Source organism: Scleropages formosus, chromosome 10 (assembly GCF_900964775.1).
Source record: "Scleropages formosus chromosome 10, fSclFor1.1, whole genome shotgun sequence".
Lineage (NCBI taxonomy): Eukaryota > Metazoa > Chordata > Actinopteri > Osteoglossiformes > Osteoglossidae > Scleropages > Scleropages formosus.
Window position 1 is genome coordinate 14,197,465 of NC_041815.1, and position 6,866 is coordinate 14,204,330.

Here is a 6,866-nt window from a genome sequence, read left to right on the forward strand (position 1 = left end):
AGAACGACGGTCACGATGCCTACGGAACAATCCTACGATATGAACGGAAAACGCGGCTCCCTTTCCATCGCAGCCCCGAACCCCGTTGGTCTTCGCAAAGTACGGAAGCGATCGTGCGCGCGATCCCTCCGTCTACTTTTTTGGATTTTAGAAACAGCGATGCCCGCCGATTCTCGTTTCTCATAAAGAGAGCTAATGCACAATATTCGATTACCGGAGCATTATGGCTTGAAACGTACTGGAAGAAAACCAGCCTCCTTAATTTATGCGGTATCATGTTACCCGAGCTAATCTGTCTCAATTACAGCGGTGCAAGAGCAGGGAACACAACATGTTAAACAAGCAAACTGAATGCAAATCGCAACTGCGTATGTTTAACGACAGGCTTCGTGCTTCATGAACGTCTCGGTATTTCGCGTCGCTCAGGGATGTCAGCGATGACAGTGGACCCACGGGGGATAGATAGTGATGATGGACGTCGGTTTGGCCTAACGGGGATGAGTTTCCACGCACAAACACGCCCTACGCCCTCCCTCCCCGAGGCTTGCGTTGGTCGTTCGCTCGTTCCCTCTTTCCCCGAAAACCACCACAAAGTAATGGCGCGCACGTGAATGCCCGCAACACGTCGCCTCCCCTCCTTCTGCTCTCTCCCTCTTTCTTTCTCTTTCCTCTGGAGATCTCTTTGGAATACATATCACCCTAATTGGCAGTCTTTTTTTCTGGGAAGGGAGGAAGAGACAAGTGCTCTCGGTCTCGGTGACAGAAACCAGAGCGTCCAACACATCGGACTATATGTGCGGACTCTCCCCCGTGGACAAGCGGTGGAGCTTTCTGGAAAAAACGTTGCCATATGATATATGTAGCTCGGGCTTGATTGGGTCAGTGGGATTCGGGAATTAATTGGTTTCCTACACCAAAGATTGCTGGTATTTGATAAATAAAGGAACGTTTCAGGGGCCGCAGAGCGAGCGCAGCCAGAGCCCCGAGTACTTGTCGAGGTGGCGGATGTTGGCTTGACGGTTGAGTCACAGCTGGGATCCTGCTTTTGTCCCTCGTAAGTACTTTATGTAGCGTTTGTGGGTCCTAACAGTAGAGTTGTTGGTTCCCTGCTGAGTTCATGTATATGCATTTTAGGTCTTTTTCTAGGGGGGGTGGAGTGGTGCAGCAGGTTGGACCAGGTCCTGCTCTCCAGTGGGCCTGGGGTTCAAGTCCCGCTTGGGGTGCCTTGTGATGGACTGGCATCCCGTCCTGGGTGTGTCCCTTCCCCCTCTAGCCCCCCACCCTGTGTTGCTAGGCTAGGCTCCAGCTCCCCGTGACCTTGCATGGGACAAGTGGTTCAGGCTGTCTGTCTGTCTCTGTCTGTCTGTCTTTTTCTATCAACCATTAGATAAAACTGATCAAATCACTTCTGCTCACAAATACACAGCCACATCTCAGATATGTGTGACTGAGTCTCTGTCAAAGTACACGCTATACCTTTTATGAAGTACTTTATTTCACGTACAAAAGTATTGAACGCTGTGGGGGTCCTGTACCAGGTGCACCCCCCTCTGCCTTGTGCCCAGTGCTTCTGGGATGGGCTTCGGATCCCTGTGACCCTGTCTCAGGACGAGAGGTTAATGAACCTGGATGAATGGATGGATGGATGGATGGATGAGAGTAATATATATATATATAAAATATAACGATTTTTAAATGGGTATTAATATCACATGAGTATAATTGCTTCTGAACTAAAAACAGGATCTGAGGATGAAAATAAGTGGGTATCACATGGATCAAAAAGCCCAATACCAGTGCTATTTCACAGCCACACTCTTCCGCTGCTCTTATCTTAATGCCGGTTCTGGGATTTTCTGTTTAGAAAGAAACTTGGCAATGAGGTTAGCTAGTGCTTCGATTTCCTCTGAGAAAAAAAAATGGAAATCCCTCTCTGTGAGACTCCCATATCAATATCTGCCCAGCCGGTGGCTCGGAGCTTGTGTTTAATGGGTCCGTCAGCATTTGGGGAAGCTCTTCTGTCCGGAGCTACGCCACGCATGTTCTTCGGTGGTGCGACACAGCGTCCACGTCTGCGTGTGCGTTGATGTGTTCTCATTTTCGTCCTCGCTGCTTTGTGATGGTGACAGCTCTGCTCCATGTTCTGGAAATCCTGGAAAAGACCTGGGAGTCTCCTGGCTGCACATCTGCATTCCATTGACCTTTATGATGCTTGCCCACTATATAACCTCGATGTAAAGTGATGTGTGGAAATCTGGTGTGTTTATTTAGCACATTAAACACACATCATCTGAAACCACTTGTCTTGAGCAGGGGTCATGGGGAGCCAGAGCCTAACCCGGCAACACAGGGCATAAGGCTGGAGGGGACACACCCAGGATGGGACGCCAGTCCGTCGCAAGGCACCCCAAGCAGGACTTGAACCCCAGACCCACCAGAGAGCAGGACCCGGTCCAACCCGCTGTGCCACCGCACCCCCCTGCACCTTAAACAATTTAACACAATTGTATTTAAGCAAATAGACAAGTTGCCGGTAAACTGCTGAGGAGCACTGTTTATACCAAGGCACCCTGAAATAATCAAGGGGTAACAAGCACTGGATGTGGTTTCTATGCCCTCTTAGTTTCTGGCAAGTGTTCCAGTTGCTACCTCTAAACATGTGTAAAAGAAAAATTTAACAATCTATGATAATCACATATCTGCTATTTGAGAGAATTCCCTCCTTTCTCAACGTCTTCTATATGCTAAAGGATTATGATTTGAATTTTCTCAAGATCTCTAGCCAAAGCATTTCTTGAAGAACTGTGATATACTTTATTATCGCGATGAGTGTAAGGTACGGGGGGGTGCAGTGGTGCAACAGGTTTGGCCTGTGTCTGCTCTCTGGTGGGTCTGGGGTTCGAGTCCTGCTTGGGATGCCTTGCAATGGACTGGTGTCCCATCCTGGGTGTGTCCCTTCCCCCTCCAGCCTCGCGCCCTGTGTTGCCGGGTTAGGCTCCAGCTCCGGCTCCCCATGACCCCATCTAGGACAAGCAGTTCCAGTGTGTGTGTGTGGGTGTGTGTGTGAGGTACCAGGTAGTGTAATATTAAAGGTTTCTCATTATAGCCTGCAGTTGCAACACCTCACTCTACGAATGGTCCAAATACTGTAAGTCACTTCAATTAAGAATATGAGCTAAGCGAGAAAGCAGTAACTAAACCCGACCGAAGAAACAATTGTTTGTTTATTTTGTGCAACACACAGACTAAAAGCTGCAACAGCAAATGACAATGAATAGCGGTGTAGTTTCAGTTTCGTTTGGAATCCCTCTCGAAGACCTAAAGTTGATGAATCCATTTCGGATAAAATACATTGGGCACGTGTCATGACGTAATAATTAAATTGGGTAGACTAGAAACAGCTTTATTTTAAAAGACTCTCAGGTAAAGATTTATACACCCCATCATTTACCCCATGTGTTCTCTGGCCACAGTGCAATAAGTGGGGTAAAAATCCTTAGAAACTCAGCTGAACCTGATTTGTGTCGATCTTGCAGCATCTTATCCTTACACAGATTTTTTTTTTTTTTCTCAGAAGACAACGGACTTAATCATTAAAGCCTCATTTTTTTCATCCCGTTTTTTGGGAATTTCACTACGTGACCTTCGCAGGAACCCTTGCGTGTAGCAAGGACACGAGGAGGATCGTTTGAAAAACCAGGCAGACACGGCACCGCCGAAAGGATGGAAGGCGTTTTGAGGAAGGAGGACTATTTGGGTTACCATTCAAATTCCCGTAACAAACGGTACTGGTGATGAGTGGGCCGACGAACCGCGTGAGGAAAACCCTCCGAGGTGGACAGGCGCTCACCTGGGAGCCCCGTTGCTTTGCACTCGGCTAAAGTGAACCGAGAGACGCAAAATTCAGCTGTAAACATTCTGCTTTGTTCCTGATGGACACATATGGAACCGGGCAGCTCTTGAGAAGGCCTCTCACATGGACGCGTTTTTGCCTCCGTCTCCGCGCTCAAGGTCCGAGTCGCCCACACGGAGCGCGGCTGGGCTGGGCTGGGCTGGGAGGAAAGGGACCAGATTGTCATGTCTTGTCCACGGTGCCCTCCTCTCACACACACACACAGAGAGAGATCAGATGTGTTCCAGTCCTCCCCAGAGCAGTGCCGAACACAGCGATGTAAAGCCAAACCCTCCTTTCCCCTCCCAGCAGAGGAGATCCCTCAGGCTGAGTGGGAGAGAAAGAGCAAGAGGGAGCACTTTGGATGGGGTGGTGGCTTTTCCCCTAGAGAGCGGAGTAAAACCTTCCTCCTTTGTCTCCTTCAATTACAGGCTTCTTGGCACTACGCAGACATCACGGGACAGGAAATCTGTCAGTATGGAAAAAAAGCACAACAATCGAAGCCCTGTCCCGCGCGGTGGGAAAGAGACCTCGGCAATGCCCAGACTTCATCTTACGAGCAGCATGTGGGTGTTGTAGCGATCTCCCGGGAATGCTCCGCATACACTGTAACGCAGAACATTGGTTCGCTTGCTTGCTGCATGAAGAATCATCATGCTTAAGCGAAACAACCTGGTGACTGATTCCGGTCCAGGGAGAGCCATTGTGTGTGTGAACTGGAAGGGGTGAATGAGCGAGAGGGAACGGGGGGAGAGAGAGAGAGAGAGAGAGAGAGAGAGAGAGAGAGGGAGGCAGATAGTGGAGAGAGCATCTGTGCAAGTGATGATCTTTCCAGACTGGCAAGACGGGATCTGGGAAACTTCCGAGTCCGCGCTCATGACGTTTCCGCGGAGAAAGACCCGCGTTAGGGGGATGAGCAAGCCGAAGGTGCAAAGCAATCGGCGGCAAAGAGAAGGGGGAGCACCCGTACGCCGGAGATCAGTTCGAGCCGTCATCCGTAATGCTCGAGTTACCGTACGGATTAACAGCGCATCTTTGCTTATTTGAACTGGATCATTTATAACTGTCTAACTTATTAATAACATTTCACAACTAGACCAAACGCCGGCCTTCCCTTTCCTGAAGAGCAGCCGGCGTAATCCCAGCACCATAAATACCTCACCAGTCAAATTAGTCAGCGTCCGTGTGCGTTATATGGACGATATTCACCGACACCTTGTTTTTAATTCATTTAACATTTCTGATAAGTGCTTAACATTGCTTTTTCCACCCATAGAGAGGTAATATGTTAGTTTTACCCTATTGTCATGTCTATTGCTATTAAAGTGATGACAGCTCCTTCAAAGCGTCCAGCCCCCCTCTCATTATTCATTTAGACCACGGCCGTTTTTGAGTGATGCTTGTTTTCATGTAGCTGACATGTGTTATAAATATTGACATTATCCTTTGTTTGCTTAGTTTCAAACTGTATTCAGTACATTTTACACAACAATTACAACCATGCACCGCTCTCATTTTTTTTTTTTTTTTTCCTTACACACAAAGAGGAGCCTACAAAGACTATTAAGGGAGCACACACACACGTTTCTAATGGATCTTTTCAGGATACGTTGTCAGATGTCTGCTGTTGCTCCTGAGAAGGCTGTACAGGCTCCTTCAGAGGTAAACCACTGCTTTCTTCTAATTGAGAGGGAAGTCACACATTCATTTTCAAATGGTCAGAGGGAAAAATAGAAAACCTTCAGGATCAGGTCTTGGCGTCTGCAGGGTCTGCTCCCCTTCGGTGGGCTCCAGTGTTCCCGCAGCGGTGCACCACCGCCAACGTTATACCAAACCTTCCTCGAAACCTTCAAAGGACGTTGATTTTGTTTCCTGAGCAATGAGACAGGTCTGTCTCCCTGGTGGTCTTCTTCAGGGCCCTGTCCTCCTCTGCGATTGTTTCATACAAAGAAAACCCCACTGATGTCTTGGAATATGAAGTACAAAGCCTTAATTGTCTCCGCACCTTAAAATAAGGCTGCAGCCCAAACCTGACTTTCAACGAGCAGCATTTTGAAAAAAGTAGACGGCGACGGAATATCGATGTTCTTTTATTTGCCTTCTGTTACGCTGTGTGATATACAGTATTTTTTACACTGTTTTCTCCTGTGTTTGTATCTTTCCCCAGGCCATCTACCTCATGAACAGCAAAATCCCCCCTAGAGAGTAAACCAGTGTAATACACAACACTATTTATATTTATAATTATATCTTTTTATCACATCATGTCTTACTCACATTCCCTTGCATTTGTATAGAACATACCTGTACATACATATAATGTATAGTGACTATTTTTTGTATATTGTGTACTTTATATTTTTATATATTTTTTATCCTTCATTCAAATATTCTATCTTCTCATCTGTGTCTTGTCACTGTCATTCATTCTGTCTGCGCTGTGGAAGTTTCTGTCACCAAGACAAATTCCTTGTATGTGTGAACATACCCGGCAATAAAGCTCGTTCTGATTCTGATTCTCCATCTACATCGCACACACAAAGCTGGAGGAGAAAAGGGACAAATGAAACATGACCAACAGAAACACGAGCCCAAGAAAAGGTAAAACAGCACAAAATACCCTTTTCTTTTTAGATCTATAGCATCAGTCCTTTTCTGTATGCAATAATGAGTACACACACACACACACACACACACACACACACACTTTCTGAGCCTCTTGTCCCATACGGGGTCACGGGGAACCGGAGCCTACCCGGCAACACAGGGCGTAAGGGGACACACCCAGGACGGGACACCAGTCCATCACAAGGCACCCCAAGCGGGACTCGAACCCCAGACCCACTGAAGAGCAGGACCCGGTCCAACCCACTGCGCCATCGCCCCCCCGCAATAATGAGTATTCTGTATGAATTCTGAATTCTGTATGCAATAATAATATAGCTTGATAAATCTCTGCCTCTCTCTGGGTGAA